Source organism: Protobothrops mucrosquamatus, unplaced genomic scaffold (assembly GCF_001527695.2).
Source record: "Protobothrops mucrosquamatus isolate PMUCROS unplaced genomic scaffold, P.Mucros_1.0 scaffold3931, whole genome shotgun sequence".
Lineage (NCBI taxonomy): Eukaryota > Metazoa > Chordata > Lepidosauria > Squamata > Viperidae > Protobothrops > Protobothrops mucrosquamatus.
In genome coordinates this window covers 11,767-28,234 of record NW_015389875.1, presented here as the reverse complement: position 1 = coordinate 28,234, position 16,468 = coordinate 11,767, and positions in this window count along the sequence as shown.

Here is a 16,468-nt window from a genome sequence, read left to right as displayed (position 1 = left end):
CCAGGCTCAGAGAGCACCAAGGACCCCACAGTCCTCCTCCTCCTCCTTTAACCCCACTCCCTTCTAACACTGATGATGGAACATAGTTGGGTCATAAAATTATGGAACATCGTTGGGTCATGAAACGTCTGCAAGAAAACCACCAAGCTCACAGTGCACCAAATACCACACAGTCCTCCTCCTCCTCCTCCCCCCCCCCACTTATTCTTCTTTGGGAATCATGTGGGAGATGTGAGACAGAGCCTCCATCTTCACTTGATCTTCAGGTGATCGTGAAGGACTGAAGTTTGCTCTCTGTTGAAGCTCCTCTGCCTGCCTCAGGGTAAGCTTCTCCTCCGTGGGGGCCACCAGTGGGTCCAGCAGTTCCTTGAACTTCAGGGTGTTCCTGTGGGAGGGAGAAAGAAAGAGATGGGGCAACAATGGCTTCCAAGGGGTTGAGGCACACGTCTCTGGGGCAGGAGCTGGCCAGGATACACCTGTTGATATCAGTTAAGTTGGAAACTTAAGGAGAAACTAGTCAAGGAGAGAAGCAACCTGGAACGAAGGAGGAAATTTCCTGACAGTGGAACAACTTGCCTCCAGAAGTTGTGAATGCTCCAACACTGGAAGTTTTTAAGTACAGAGATTGGCCAATCATTTGTCTGAAATGGTACAGGGTTCCTTGCCTGAGCAGGGGGTTGGACTAGATGACCTCCCAGGTGCCTCCCAACTCTGTTATTTTACATTCTACCCCACGTATCTTTTTGTACATAGTTGACTTCTACGTGTCACTTCGTAGACTATGCTCTACCCAATACAAAGTCTTCCCCACCCCTTATATCTCCCCATAAGGCAGAGGTGGGGAACGACGGCCCTTTTATGATTCAGGGACTTCAACTCCCAGAATTCCTGAGCCCTCCATGCTGGTTCAGGAATTCTGGGAGTTAAAGTCCACAAAGACATAAAGGGGGCCGTCGTTCCCCACCTCTGCCTTACGGGGAGATATAAAGGAAAGACCCTGTCAAGGGTCGTCTCTTGAATCTGGGTCAGTGGAATTGGGAGGGGTTGAGGAAAGAACCCACAACAGAGACATTCACACACATACACACACACACACACACACACACACACACACACACAAACACACCTCTCTCTCTTAGACTGCATGATGTAGGTCCGTTCTCGCTTGACCTTCTCCAGGTGGGACCTCACAGCCATTTTCTGCCCGGCTTCATCCTGCCAGAAGAGAAAGTCCGAGGATTGGTCACCCCTGGCCACCCATGGGTGCAAAGAACAGCCCTCGCTAGGAAGGGGGCATCCGGGTCCGGGTGGGCCGTGGTCCTCCTCCAGGGTGTGGGGAAAATCAGCTCTTAAAGGAGTGGGATTTTTAATCAGTTCCACTTCACAAAGAGAGAGATAAGGCTAAAGGTTTGCTCTCTTATTGGAACGAGCCCCATAGATTTGCCGTGGGGAATGTTTTTTCTTTGGGGGGTCTGAATTCCCCAAGATCATGAAATGACTGCTGGGAAACCCCCAAGCTGAGAGAGCACCAAGGACTCCACAACCACCCTCCTCCTCCTCCTCCTCCTCCTCCTCGCACTGATGATGTTTCCTAGTTAGGTCATGAAATGTCTGCAATAAAACAGCCAAGCTCAGAAACACCAAGGACCCCACAATCTTCTTCCTCCTCCTCTTCCTCCTCTTCACAAACCCCCCCTCCCTTCTAGCACTGATGATGTTCCCTAGTTGGGTCATGAAATGTCTGCAAGGAAACCACCCAGTTCAGAGAGCACCAGGGACCCCACAGTCCTCCTCCTTCTCTTCCTTCCTTCCTTCCTTCCTTCCTTCCTTCCTTCCTTCCTTCCTTCCTTCCTTCCTTCCTTCCTTCCTTCCTCTTCTCCTTCTCCTCCTCCTTCTCCTTTCCACTCCCTTCTAGCACTGATGGTGTTCCCTAGTTGGGTCATGAAACGTCTGCAAGAAAACCACCCAGTTCAGAGAGCACCANCCAGGCTCAGAGAGCACCAAGGACCCCACAGTCCTCCTCCTCCTCCTTTAACCCCACTCCCTTCTAACACTGATGATGGAACATAGTTGGGTCATAAAATTATGGAACATCGTTGGGTCATGAAACGTCTGCAAGAAAACCACCAAGCTCACAGTGCACCAAATACCACACAGTCCTCCTCCTCCTCCTCCCCCCCCCCCACTTATTCTTCTTTGGGAATCATGTGGGAGATGTGAGACAGAGCCTCCATCTTCACTTGATCTTCAGGTGATCGTGAAGGACTGAAGTTTGCTCTCTGTTGAAGCTCCTCTGCCTGCCTCAGGGTAAGCTTCTCCTCCGTGGGGGCCACCAGTGGGTCCAGCAGTTCCTTGAACTTCAGGGTGTTCCTGTGGGAGGGAGAAAGAAAGAGATGGGGCAACAATGGCTTCCAAGGGGTTGAGGCACACGTCTCTGGGGCAGGAGCTGGCCAGAATACACCTGTTGATATCAGTTAAGTTGGAAACTTAAGGAGAAACTAGTCAAGGAGAGAAGCAACCTGGAACGAAGGAGGAAATTTCCTGACAGTGGAACAACCTGCCTCCAGAAGTTGTGAATGCTCCAACACTGGAAGTTTTTAAATACAGAGATTGGCCAACCATTTGTCTGAAATGGTACAGGGTTCCTTGCCTGAGCAGGGGGTTGGACTAGATGACCTCCCAGGTGCCTCCCAACTCTGTTATCCTACATTCTATCCCATGTATCTTTTTGTACATAGTTGACTTCTACGTGTCACTTCGTAGACTATGCTCTACCCAATACAAAGTCTTCCCCACCCCTTATATCTCCCCATAAGGCAGAGGTGGGGAACGATGGCCCTTTTATGATTCGGGGACTTCAACTCCCAGAATTCCTGAGCCCTCCATGCTGGTTCAGGAATTCTGGGAGTTAAAGTCCACAAAGACATAAAGGGGGCCGTCGTTCCCCACCTCTGCCTTACGGGGAGATATAAAGGAAAGACCCTGTCAAGGGTCGTCTCTTGAATCTGGGTCAGTGGAATTGGGAGGGGTTGAGGAAAGAACCCACGACAGAGACATTCACACACATACACACACACACACACACACACACACACAAACACACCTCTCTCTCTTAGACTGCATGATGTAGGTCCGTTCTCGCTTGACCTTCTCCAGGTGGGACCTCACAGCCATTTTCTGCCCGGCTTCATCCTGTCAGAGGAGAAAGTCCGAGGATTAGACACCCCTGGCCACCCATGGGTGCAAAGAACAGCCCTCGCTTGACCATAGATTTGATTTGCCGTGGGGAATGCTTTTTCTTGGGGGGTCTGAATTCCCCAAGATCATGAAATGACTGCTGGGAAACCCCCAAGCTGAGAGAGCACCAAGGACTCCACAACCACCCTCCTCCTCCTCCTCCTCCTCGCACTGATGATGTTTCCTAGTTAGGTCATGAAATGTCTGCAAGAAAACAACCAAGCTCAGAAACATCGAGGACCCCACAATCTTCTTCCTCCTCTTCCTCCTCCTCCTCTTCACAAACCCCACTCCCTTCTAGCACTGATGATGTTCCCTAGTTGGGTCATGAAATGTCTGCAAGGAAACCACCAAGCTCAGAGAGCACCCAGGACCCCACAGTTTTTCTCCTTCCTTCCTTCCTTCCTTCCTTCCTTCCTTCCTTCCTTCCTTCCTTCCCCTTCTCTTTCTCTTTTCCACTCCCTTTTAGCACTGATGACGTTCCCTAGTTGGGTCATGAAACGTCTGCAAGAAAACCACCAGGCTCAGAGACCACCAAGGACCCTACAGTCCTTCTCTCTCCTTCCTTCCTTCCTTCCTTCCTTCCTTCCTTCCTTCCTTCCTTCCTTCCTCTTCTCCTTCTCCTCCTTCTTTCCACTCCCTTCTAGCACTGATGGTGTTCCCTAGTTGGGTCAGGAAACATCTGCAAGAAAACCACCAGGCTCAGAGAGCACCAAGGGCCCTACAATTCCACCCTGTGCTACAAATATTCCCTTCTATTAGTAATTAATTAACTTCTTGGGTATGCTAGCAATACTACAGACACACACACGGTCCAAACACGTTGAGCAATTTCCCCGCTGTAAAGTCTTCTCTTAAGCTCTGAAGACCTCGGATTCTTTCCCTCCCTTCTCCCCCCCCCCCAGGAGTTAATTTTTATCACCTCCATAGTTTGGTCCTGTGGGGAAATCCATACCTGGCCTTCGGAGGTTGGCGATGCCCAGGGCCCTCGGTCTGCTGGACCGTCTCCCAGGAGATCTTCCTTGGACCTGCGACGTTTGGCTATGGAGAGTCGTTCCTGGAACTGAAGGGAGGACGGCCTTTCTCTCCACGTTGCTTTTGGCAGGTTTTAGGGGCGTAATAGTATTCCTAGGGGGCAGCTGATGCCCTCCCCAAAGCTTCTGTAAACAGAGCCCCCCCCCCCCGGCACCCCAGTGTGCTGCAGCTGCCAAAAAGGCCAACACAGTGCTGGGCTGCATTAACAGAGGGATAGAATCAAGATCACGAGAAGTATTAATACCGCTTTACAAGGCCTTGGTAAGGCCACACTTGGAATACGGCATCCAGTTTTGGTCACCATGATGTAAAAAAGATGTTGAGACTCTAGAAAGAGTGCAGAGAAGAGCAACAAAGAGGATTAGGGGACTGGAGGCTAAAACATACAAGGAACGGTTGCTGGAATTGGGTAGGTCTAGTTTAATGAAGAGAAGGACGAGGGGGGACAGGATAGCAGCCTTCCAGTATCTCAAGGGCGGCCCCAAAGAAGAGGGAGTCAAGCTATTCTCCAAAGCGCCTGAAGGCAGGACGAGAAGGAATGGATGGAGACTAATCAAGGAGAGAAGCAACCTAGAACTAAGGAGAAACTTCCTGACAGACAGAACAATTAACCAGTGGAACAACCTGCCTCCAGAAGCGGTGGATGCTCCAACATTGGAAGTTTTTAAGAAGAGACTGGACAGCCATTTGTCTGAAATAGTGTAGTGCTTCCTGCCTGAGCAGGGGGTTGGACTCGATGACCTCCAAGGTCCCTTCCAACTTTATTATTATTATTATTATTATTATTATTATTATTATTATTATTATTATTATTATTATTATTATTATTATTATTAATCCTCTAGAACGCTTGGGAAGTCCACCGGTCTCCTCCAGCATGACAGGCTGGTCTCTACCTTGAATACACAGATCCCTCTTTGTTGGGATGACGCTCCGAGCCATCACACGCACTGGATCAGCTATCTCTCTCTGAGCTACACAACACACACACCCTGGAGAGCCCGATGTCACAGGTTGCGCTGATGTGACTGCCAGTGGCTCAAGCCTGGCATGTGATGGGATCAGGGCAGAGAAATATACAGTAGGAAAGCTTTATGTCTGTGGCACACGGGCACCAAGAATGCCGGCCAAGGGACTCCTCCCTGGAGGAAGGAAAGAGGGGTGCGATCCTGGCCATGGGAAAAAGGAGACTTCCCTGACAGGGGGAAAGGTCCTCCAGATGTGTGGGACCCCCTTAAAAAAAAAAAAGCAGAATTCTCAGCCAATTTGTGATCCGGTTCCTCCAGAAAGCGAGCATGCCTGGATGTTAGCCGTTGCAAAATTTAGCCTCCCAAAGTGAAGAGTTGAGACATGATAGCCTCTTCCCATAATAGATCATAGAATAACAGAGTTGGAAGGGACCTTGGAGGTCATCTAGTCCAACCCCCTGCTCAGGAAGGAAAACCTATACCATTTCAGACAAATGGCTGTCCAGTCTCTTCTTAAAAATCTCCAGTGTTGGAGCATTCATGACTTCTGGAGGCAGGTGGTTCCACTGGTTAATGGTCCTCACTGTCAGGAAATTTCTCCTTAATTCCAGGTTTCTTCTCTCCTGGATTAGTTCCCATCCGTTGCTTCTTGTCCTGCCTTCAGGGGCTTTGGGGAATCTGTCGCAGAAAAGAGGGGGTTGGTTCATCGTCCAAAGCATCCGAGGGCAGGAGAAGAAGCAACGGACGGAAGCTGCTCAGAGAGGGAGAGAGACCCAACTTGGAAATAAGGGGAATTTCCTGACAGTGAGAACAATCAACCAATGGACCAGCCTTCCTCCTGGAGTTGTGGGTGCTCCATCCCTGGAGAGTTTCAGGAAAAGAATGGAGAATCATTTATCCGGGATGTATAAGGACTCATTCCTTTGAGCAGGGGGTTGGACTAGAGGACCTCCAAGGTCCTTTCCAGCATGGTGATTCTATAATTCTAGAAAGAAGGGAGGGAGGGAGGGAGGGAGGGAGAAGGAAGGGGGGAAGGAAGGATAGGAGAGAGAAAGGGAAGAAGGGAGGAATAGGAAGAAGAAGAAAACGGAGGGAGGGAGAGCGAAGGAAGGAAGGAAGAAGGGAGGAAGGAATAGGAAGAAGAAGAAAATGGAGGGAGGGAGGGAGGGAAGAAGTGACAGGAATGGGGAAAAGATGGGAGGGAGGGAAGGAAGGAAGGGAAGAAGGAAGGGGTGAGGAATAGGAAGAATAAAACAGGAAGGAAGGAAGGAAGGAAGGAAGGAAGGAAGGGAGTGATGGAAGGGGGAAAGATGGGAGGGAAGGAAGGAAGGGAAGAAGGGAGGGGGAGGAATAGGAAGAAGAAGAAAATAGGAAGGAAGGAAGGAAGGAAGGGAGGAAGGAAGGAAGGAGAATAGGGGGAAGTTCATCAGACAGAGACCCAGCCTGGAAGGAAGAGGCATTTCCTGCACAACGAGAACAATCAATCCGTGGAAGTTGTGGCAGCTGCTCCAACACTGGAAGCTTTTAAGATCTCCTACCTTGGGCAAGGGGGGTGGACTAGAAGACCTCCAGGGTCCCTTCCAGCGCTAGGATTCTGTGAAATGCCACTCAGCTGGGCCAGAGGCACCCCAGTTCCCGAGGAGAAGGAGGGGGAGGAGAGGATAAGGTCCCCGGGGTCCCCGGGGGCTTGGGGAGGGGGCCCAGAGGATGCTCACCCGCAGGGTCTGCCTCTCCTTATCCCGCTGGTTCCGGCGCTCGCCCTCCGCCCTCGCTTCTGCCAGCCGCTGCAGCGCCTGGCTTCTTGCCTGGGGGGTCAGCCAGATGAAGGCCTTCTCCCGGCTGGGGGGGCGAGGGGCGGGCAGGAGCTGGTGGGTGAAGGAAAGACGGGTCAGGAGGAGGCAGGAGAGACCCAGAAGGCCCTAAGAAATGGGATAGGGTTTCCTGCCTGAGCAGGGGGTTGGACTTGATGACCTCCAAGGTCCCTTCCAACTTTATTATTATTAGTAACCCGGTCGTTAAGCGAATCCGGTTTCCCCCCCCCCCCACTGACTGCGCTTGTCAGAAGGTCGCAAAAGGGGGCTCACGTGACCCTGCCCCAGACACTGCGACCGTCGTAAATATGAGTCAGTTGCCAAGGGTCTGGATTTGGATCACGTGATCCCGGGGGATGCCGCGACGGCCGGAAGTGTGAAAAAAGGACATAAATGACTTTTTTCAGCGCTGTCGTAACGTCAAGCGGCCGCTAAACAAGCTGTTGTAAGTTGAGGACTCTCTGTTTGATGGTGGGACCAGTCTTTTGGACGCTCCTTCTTAACCCCTCCATTGAACCCCCCCCCCAGTTGAAGCTCTGAAAAATGTCAGACAATTGGCAACCCCATTAATGACACCCCAAAAGCTTTGTTGCTTACCTGCTCGTCCACTCCTTCTCCACGACAGCTGCTGATGGCCTTCTGGCTGGGTTGACCTGGCAGGGGCCAATCAGTTGACTTCTCCAAGGATGGACAGTCCCTGGAAGAGGTGACCCTTACGTGGACATTGTCCTCCTGAGAAGAAGAAATAAAACTAGGTAGACACGAACCCTGGTCTGGTCTGGTCATTGGGTGGACGGAGTGGGAGAGTCATTCCACCTCTCCTGACCAGTGAGGCTTCATATGAGTTTCCAAACAATTTTTTTTATTAATTTTCAAATAAACAAATATGCAAATACAGGCATACCTTAATATCAATAACAGCTCGTCGGCACCTAAGGTGCCGACCGAGCATCTCAAAAGTTTAACATCAGTACACCTAATTATTTTATATCTATTTCTACCCACACCACCCACCCCCAATCCCCCCCCAGACTTCCCAGAATTGATTACAGGGTTACAAACACATCATCCCAAGTCAAAATATAAGTACCCAAATTTAAAACAAGCAAATATAAACATACTTTTAACTCTAAACATTAAAAAACAATAAAAAAAAACCTCTAAGCATATAACTAATAATAATCTACCCATCTTCCCCAAATCACAATATCTTAAAATTAATCTTACAAATATGCGGAAATCTTTACCATTTCTTCAAAACATGAACATAATAATATCCATAATTATGATAAATGTTATAAAATTTACTCATAAGCTAAAAAATATTGATCACTTTCAAACTTTCTCTAAGTATAATCTACCCATCTTTCCTAAAATTTAAACAACAATAATTTTACTACTATTATACCATCAGCATCACGTTCGTCTCTTTAAAATTCAGATCCCATAATAAATTGCGAATTATATCCCATGTATCCAATCAAGTATTTTAAGCCCATTTAATCATACAATCTTTAACTAATTTTATACATTCTCATTATGTAACTTCATATGAGTTTCAAGAGGCCAGGAAGGACATCCCAAAGAGATAACTATGACCCGGATGTCTCCACAGCAAACCTTCCCCAGAATTCATTCATTTCAATATCTTCCTCCCTAGCAAAAAAAAATATCTAATATCCTTGTTGGGAAGACACCAAAACCATCTTCCAGATTTGGTCCAGGACAGAGAAATGGGGCCTCTGAGGAGAAACCATCATCTGGAGAACCTCAATAGATGCTCGCTCCACCCATTCGAAGTTGATTAACGCTTGGATTTATTTCAAAGGGTCTGAAATGATTTCAATTCACCCCTTGAAGCCCCAGAGCAGAAGAACCCGGAAGATAATTTTGGTGATCTGATGTCCCCATCCAGCTTATTCTAAGAGTTGGATTCTGTCTCCCAGCATCTCCTAGATACAGTGTTTCTCAACCTTGACCATTTTAAGGCATGTGGACTTCATCTCCCAGAATTCCACAGCCAGCAATGCTGGCTGTGGAATTCTGGGAGTTGAAGTCCACATGCCTTAAAATGGTCAAGGTTGAGAAACACTGTCCGACGCCCTAGAATGAAAATGACAGCTTATCGTGCCTGAAAATTTGAGGTGTCAAAATGCTGCCATGGTATCAAATAAAAGGTTTTCTTAAAGATATGGAAGACCTACATCTGTACGTCGCTTGGCGAGCAACGACGTTGGTCTACGGCTTGCCTTCAGAAACCGTGGGTGCTCCATCACAGGAGGTTTTTAAGAAGATGGAATAGGCTCTCCTGCTTGAGTGAGGGACTGGACTAGAAGACCTCCAAGGTCCCTTCCAGCTCTATTCTATTGTCTCCAAATTGCCTCCAGTTCAGAAAACCCTGTCTCTTGGGCATATAAACGCCACCATTCTCAATGTCAAGCTTTGGGCAGAGGGTCACTGGTGAACATCTGAAGCTTAAGGGCAGGGCAGTGGCTGAACAAATGTCTCCAGATAATTTCAGAGACTCAACACGATCAATCTGCAGAGAAGAAATGCCTGCTGTTATATTATAGAGAAGCTTCCGGGCAACTTATGGACAGAGATGTTTGTAAACTTCTTGGTCCTCATCTCTAGTTTACCACCATGGGCCACTTTCATTCTTTAACATTAAAATTTAAAGCTGAAATAGAGTTATCCCCACATCTGTCACGGTTTAATACCTCTCGGCTAAATGATAGATCTTACCCAAGATGGTGAAGGAGGATGGGCCGCGTCGAAAGAGGTCTCTCTGGAAATGCCCATGTTGAGCGAGCTAGGCTCCCATATCATCTCGATGGACTTCCCAGAGCTGGAGGGAGAGAGCAAAGTCATAGCTGTGGTCTCTGTGGTCTTCTGCTCCCAGAGTCCTTCCAGTCTTTTGTTCTCATCTTCACGCTCAAGACCTGCCAGGTTCAGCAGGCCCTTCTCACAAGTCAAGAGTCTCCTTGGTTGAGTTCCTTCAGCCGGCAGAGTTCCTGCCTCTCTCCATTCCCGAAAAGCTTGGTTCTCCTCCATCCTTTGAAGCTGAAGAGGCCCCAGTTCCTGGTCCTTCCATGATTTTAGGTTCTTTCCTTCTTGGAGCTTCAACATCCCATGCTTCTCATGAAAATGTTGGTCTACTTGCTGGGTCATTTCTGCCTTCTGATTCGGAGGTAATTTTTTCTGTTTTGGGGAAAATTCCTGGCTCTGGGAAGAGGTGGCTTCTGCTTGGATGTTTAATGGTCCTTGGGAAATAGGTCTATGTTCAGTGGCCATCTCTTTATCCAAGGAAGGTAGACCTTCCACTGTTTTTGCTCTCCCATGCTGGAACGCCGGAGTCCTTGATAATGATTGAGGGTCAAGAGATTTGGATTTTGTCATTACAGGTTCTTGCTTATTTGAGGGGTGGTCCTCTTGAGGCTCTGTAACCATTGGTTGTTTCTCTCTCACTTTCCCTTCAAGATTAAGGGACTCCTGAAGGTCCAAAGTCTTCGCTGTCTCCACTGGCACCACAACTGATTTTGTTGACAAGTCTTCTTGCCGTTGGACCATCGATGGTGCCTTCTGCATTGGTGACCCCATGTTTCTTGCCCTCTCCCTTTTTACTACCGGTATCTGGTCAGGTCCTTGGCATTGGGGAGACTGAAGAGACTGCTGTTGCATCTTAGAAGCTTCAGAGAAGTCTCCCGGTGGTGGTGGCTCCGGAGATGTTGCTGCACTCCATTTCTGGTGCTCGAGAACTTGAGAACCTATGTTTATTTGGGGTTCAGCTAGTATTTGCTGCTGTGGTTGACTGGAACCTTTAGCAGCATGGGGACAAATGGCCCTGCCATCCTTCAGTTCCTGTGGTGGTCTGAGGGTATTTAATTCATTATGCAATCTCCCTAATTCCTGAAGAAATTTAATACCAAACTGTGGAATGTCACAAGGCGGAACAATCTCGGGTATATTGTCCTGTGGAACTATGTTGAGTGCATCTCTTTGTTCCTGAAGAGGTTCCTGGTTTGTTTGTAGAGAGATCTTGGATTTTGTAGACTCCATCTCTATTTTGTGAGTCTCCCTTGGGCAGTTGGGCTGTCCTGTAGATTCCCCAATGCTTTCAACATTTGCTATCTCCTGATGTTGAAGAACCTCAGGCTTACTTATCTCCTGGATTATTTGTGGCATTGATTCCTCAAATCTCCGCAGCAGCTGCCTTTCTACATGCAAGCTATCCTCTTCCCTTTGAACATCCTGGATCTGAGGTTCAAGTCTACTTATTCGTTCCTCATATCCAACTGTCTTGGACTTCTTCAGCAGGTTCCTCAGAAGAGGAGGACTTTGTAAATTAAGAGGCGGTGGCTTTCTTAGTTCTTGATATCTGGATTCTGTCTGCACACTCTGATCGGTACAAAAAGGCTCCTTCAAACTCTGGGAAATAACAACCTGAAGTTGAGAAGCTTCCAATTCTCTGTATTTCTTAGAGCAGAACATCTGGATATCCTCCCTTTTCTGGAAAGTCATAATTTCTGTCTCATACTTCTGTAGCTCTTGGGAGTTTTGATCTTCCAGCTTCATGTGCTCGGTTTTCTGGCTGGCACAACGATTTTCTTCCTGTTGGACAATCTTATCTTTTGAAAGAAGGTCCTCAAGTGGTTGGGTTTTGGAGTAGTCCAATGGAGTCCTACATTTCCATTGTTCATCCTGGAGATCTCTTTGTGGTTGAGACAGATTGGCTGAAGGCATCTCCTGGGGATTAGAACAATCCAACTCTCCCAGGAGTGACTGTGGAGAGCAGGCTTGGAATTCTCTAAGGTCAAGAGACTTTGATCTTCCCAGGGTCCACCAGACTGACAGAGCTCCTTTCTCTGTAGACATTAAGGACACTTGAGTTATGGATTCCACTTGTTTTTCAAGTTCAAGAGTTTCTGGTATCGCTGAGTGTTTTTCAGTTGGAAGAACATCTGGATGGCTTAAACCTCTGCATCCAAAATACTCTGGGTTGTTTTGTAGATTCCCTTGCATCTGCAGAGAAATAGGCTCCATCCTCTGTGGAATTCCTGGGGAATGAAGAACTTCTGTTCCTTCCTGTCTTTGGAGCTGCTGGACCTGGTCATCCTCAGGATTTATGGTCGCTGGCTTATTTTGGCCAGGTTTTTCCTGAGATTGTGAGTCCTTCGGTTCCTTTTGTGTAGGACATCTGCCCTCTTTCTCCTGCAAAGACGTATTCATCCCCTGTGACGATGTTTGGCTGTCAAGGATCTGAGGACATTCCTTCACATTTTCTTGAGATCGGGCAATGTCTGGTCTTCTCAACCCCTGAAGTAGGACAATGTTTGCTTTGGGCAGTTCTAAAGATTTCGATTTCCTGAACATATCTGCAAGAGGGTAGAAGATATCTTGGACAAGGAAGGACTGAGATCTTTGCATGATTCCTCGCATTTCAGGGTGACTATCTTCTACGCCAAGTTCACAGTTCTCTGCTTCATGGTGTCCTTGGAGGCAAAGTGTCTTGGAGTTCATGGTCCTTTGGAGTTTGGACCTCTGGGGCTGAAGCATAAGTGTTTCTCCGAGTTCCTGGGTCTGCAAGGAATATGGGTCCATCTCAGGAAGTTCTGATGTTTGCGTCGATGAACTCTGGAGGGAAGGGCTCTCAGAAGCTGATTCATAAGATTGTAGTAGTTGAGGGGTGACTTGTTGACTCTTTTCTTGAGATGAAATGGTCAGCGAATCTATCTCTTTCTGGTGTTTCTTTGGGAGGTTTTCCTGGACCTTCAAGACTTCGGTTGTTTGACTTTGAAAAGATTCTTTCTTCGGTAGTTCCCGAATCTTCAAAATTTGAAGCTCGCCTAAGTCAAAAGACTTTGATTTCCCCAGTGGTTTTTCCAAGGACAGGACAACTTTGATCTTGCTGTGCTCCTCAGAAGCTTCAAGAATGGGAGAGTCGTCCTGCTTGACTCCCTTCAATGTCTCACCGTTTGCTGGTTCCTTTGGGTGAAGAACCTGGGATCCATTCAGAAGGCCACAATGTTCTGCATCTGTTTTCAACCTCTGGAGTTGTACAGATGGGGGCGAGGGGTCTAGGTTCCCAAGTATAATCGGAGTTTGATGGACATGTGAGTGAATCCCTTTGCATGAATCACCTAACTTGGACCTATCTTCTTGTACCCGACACTCCAAATCCTTGGTCCTCCTGGGAATAAGATTCTTTTGCATCACTGGGGATCCTTCTCTACCATGAACATCTCCTTTTGAAGATTCCTCAACTGTGACAAGCTCCCTCTCCTTCAGCAGATGGACCTCAAAGTCCTGACGACTTCTCTCGGGACCTTGACTTGATTCTGCTTTCTCCTGGGTCAGAAACCGAAATGCTTCTGAGACAGAAAGTCCAGGACTAATGGACTCAACTTGAGGGACAATTTCATGAGGCTGGGAAGGTTCTGGATCTATGCATTCCTGGGACTGAAGATGACCATCTGTTGTCCTACTTCCTTCGACTTGGAAGAACGTCTTCCGTGGTTGAGGAGCCTCTAGTTTCTGCAGTTTCTTAGCCAAAGGCACCGTTTGATTCCTTGGGTGTTGTGCCTCTGACTCTGTCTGTGGCCCTTCTTGTCTTTGCATCCCTGGTACGTAAGAACTGGACTCCTGAGGTTGAGGAGAAACATTATGTAATATTCTGTGATGAGCTAACTCCAAAACCCACCACAGAAGAGGTGGTGTCTCTGGGCTACTATGTTTTGCATGCTGAAGGCACTCTGCTTTTCCTTCTGGACCAGGCTGAGATGTTAAGGCACCGATGTTCTTTCCATGTGGTCTCATGTTTTCTGGTTTCTCCAGTTCTTCTAGAATTTTGTCACTCTGGGCTTGTGGAGCTTCTAGATTTCTCATCTCTTGAAGCTCCAGCGTCTGGACTTCCTTTGACTCTCCCAGCAGATGCTGCATTGGAATGGAATCCAGAGTCTGGGTATAAACAGACTTTCCCACCTGGATTTGAGTGACCACCTGCTCCCCTAGATCCCTTGGGTGATACACCTGTGGAACTCCATACTTTTGGTTTTCTTGGAATTCTTGTTCCATCTGTAGCTTTTCTGATGGTGGGACCATCTCTAATTTTGACCTACGTGACAAGCCTGCAGACAATTTTGACTCTACGTGACAAGCCTGCAGATCCTGCTGAGATCTTGATGGGGTGGCCTCTGAGCAGCTCATGCATAAAGCCTGTGACTTGAGTAACTCAAGCGATTTTGCCTTTATTTTTGAGGCCCTTCCCAACACAGGGGAAGGTTCAAAGCTTCTACTTTCCTCAGGATGAAGAAGTGTTTCCAGACACTTTGTTTTGGAAGGCAAAGAGTTGTGTTGATCTTCCAGTTCTTGAGTGGCCAGTTCTGGATTCTTTATCAGTTCCACAACTTGTTTCAGCGTTTCAGAAGAGTCTGGCTTTTCTTGCGAAGTTATCCAGGTTTGAGATGATCCCATCTCTCTTATTTCTTGGCCCATTAACGCTTCTCCATTGCTCAGGGAAGGAGAGATGATCGTCCTGGACCCAGCTTCTTGAGACTGAGGAATTTCTGAATTGTTTACTTTGGGGGACTGTGACAATTGAGAATATCTGGGCAGGATTCTCCCAGTCTGAAAGGTTCCCCTCTTGGATTCAACTGGAGGAGACTCAACTTCATGGAGATCCTGAGGAGGAATAACATCTAGACCTTTACATTTTTGTTGTGTAGAAGAATCCAGTTCCACGTTGGATCTTCTCCACACTGGTGAGTCGTTCAGCTCCTGGGCTTCTGTGTCACACGATGTCCTCAACTCAAAAGATTTTGACTTCAGACCCATAACTCCCCACAGAAGAGGAGGAGAGTCTAGACTTCTGTGTTCCTGGTGTTGAGGGACAAATCTCTCCTTTTGCAACACCTCTTCGTGAATCTGGACTTCTCCCAGACTTTCTTTGGTGGGGGGCTGTGTGCCACTCAGATCTTCTTGTAGGAAGGATCCTGAATGCTCCGGCAATTCTAACCCCCTCTGTGAAATCTTTTCTCCCTGAAGCTTTTGTAGCCTGCTCTGTGGAGCTTCATGGGATGAAGGAGTCTCCAGCTCCCCTGTTTCTCCTGGACGTATCTCTCCAAGGTTTACTTGTCCTACTGTTATTTCCAGAAGAACCTCTGATATTGTCTCTCCCCGATGCTGGAACTCCTGAGAATCAGTTTGTATGCATTTCTCTGCTAGGATAACCTTTTCTGTTTGGGTCTGCAGCATCACTTCCTGTTGATTCACATCCTGGAGATAAAGGATGTTGGATTTCTGGAGTTTCTGGTGCTCCGTTTCCACCAGTGATCCTTCCTCCCGTTGAACCAGCAATGCTGCTTTTATTTCCTGGGGAAGTCGAAGGATGGGCAGTTTCTTCGTAGTCATTCTCTGGATTGCTGCTTGTCCTACTTGTGGGCCTAGAAGAAGACATGGCTTCGCTTGTTCAAACGACTTTGCCTTCTGCCACAAGACGCTCCACAGAAGAGGTGGACTTTCCAAACTTCTGAAATCCTGGGACACGGAAAGGCCTTCTTGCCTTTCTGAAACCAACTTCTGGGGCTGAAGTGCCAGGGATTCTCTCAAGGTAAGAACTGGACATTCGAGCTGAGCTTTCTGGGACCGGAGAATTTCTCCACCGATTCCTTCTGTCGCTCCTGAGATATGAAGCTCTTCCGATTGACCCACATCTTGCACTCTTGATCTCTCTTCCAACTGTGGAGACTTTGCTTTCCTTGCCAAACCAATTTGGAACTCTGATCTGCTCAGACCTGTCTGAAGCTTCTGAGCAGGTACAGGGTCTGTGTCCATCTGATTTTGTGCTTGAGGGCGGGACAATCGTACCTCCTTTGATGGAACTTCTTGCTTCTGAAAATCCAACTTTTCTTCCAGCGTAGATGTCTCGGACATTCTGGACAACGGTGCTGGTATCTGAAGAACTTCTTCTTGACATTTTGGAATGCTTGGGTGCTGGAGAACCTCTACGGAATCGGGTAACTTCAAAACTTCTCTTTCTGAGATGTCCTGAGTTTTCATCTTTTCCCATTCCTGATGTTGAGGGTCTTGAGGATATCTATCATCTAATGAAATCTCTAATGAACTCTTAGATTCATTGGCCCTTGTCTGCAATAGCTCTTGAGGTTCAGGCAAGTTTGATTTCTTGAGAGGAGACCCCTGACAATGACCGAATTCTAGCAGAACCTTCTGTTCCTGATGACACACATCTTCTGAAGATCTCTTCATTTCTCCAATATGAAGAGTTGGTGATTCTCCATGGAGATTGCTGACCGGGTCAAGTTCCTCCCAGTCCCGGAGGGGAGGCATTTGCGTGCCTTGGGTGTGGAAAGTTTTTTCATCCCGGCCATCTTGTGAGTCCACCTCTTTCTGAGGTTCTTG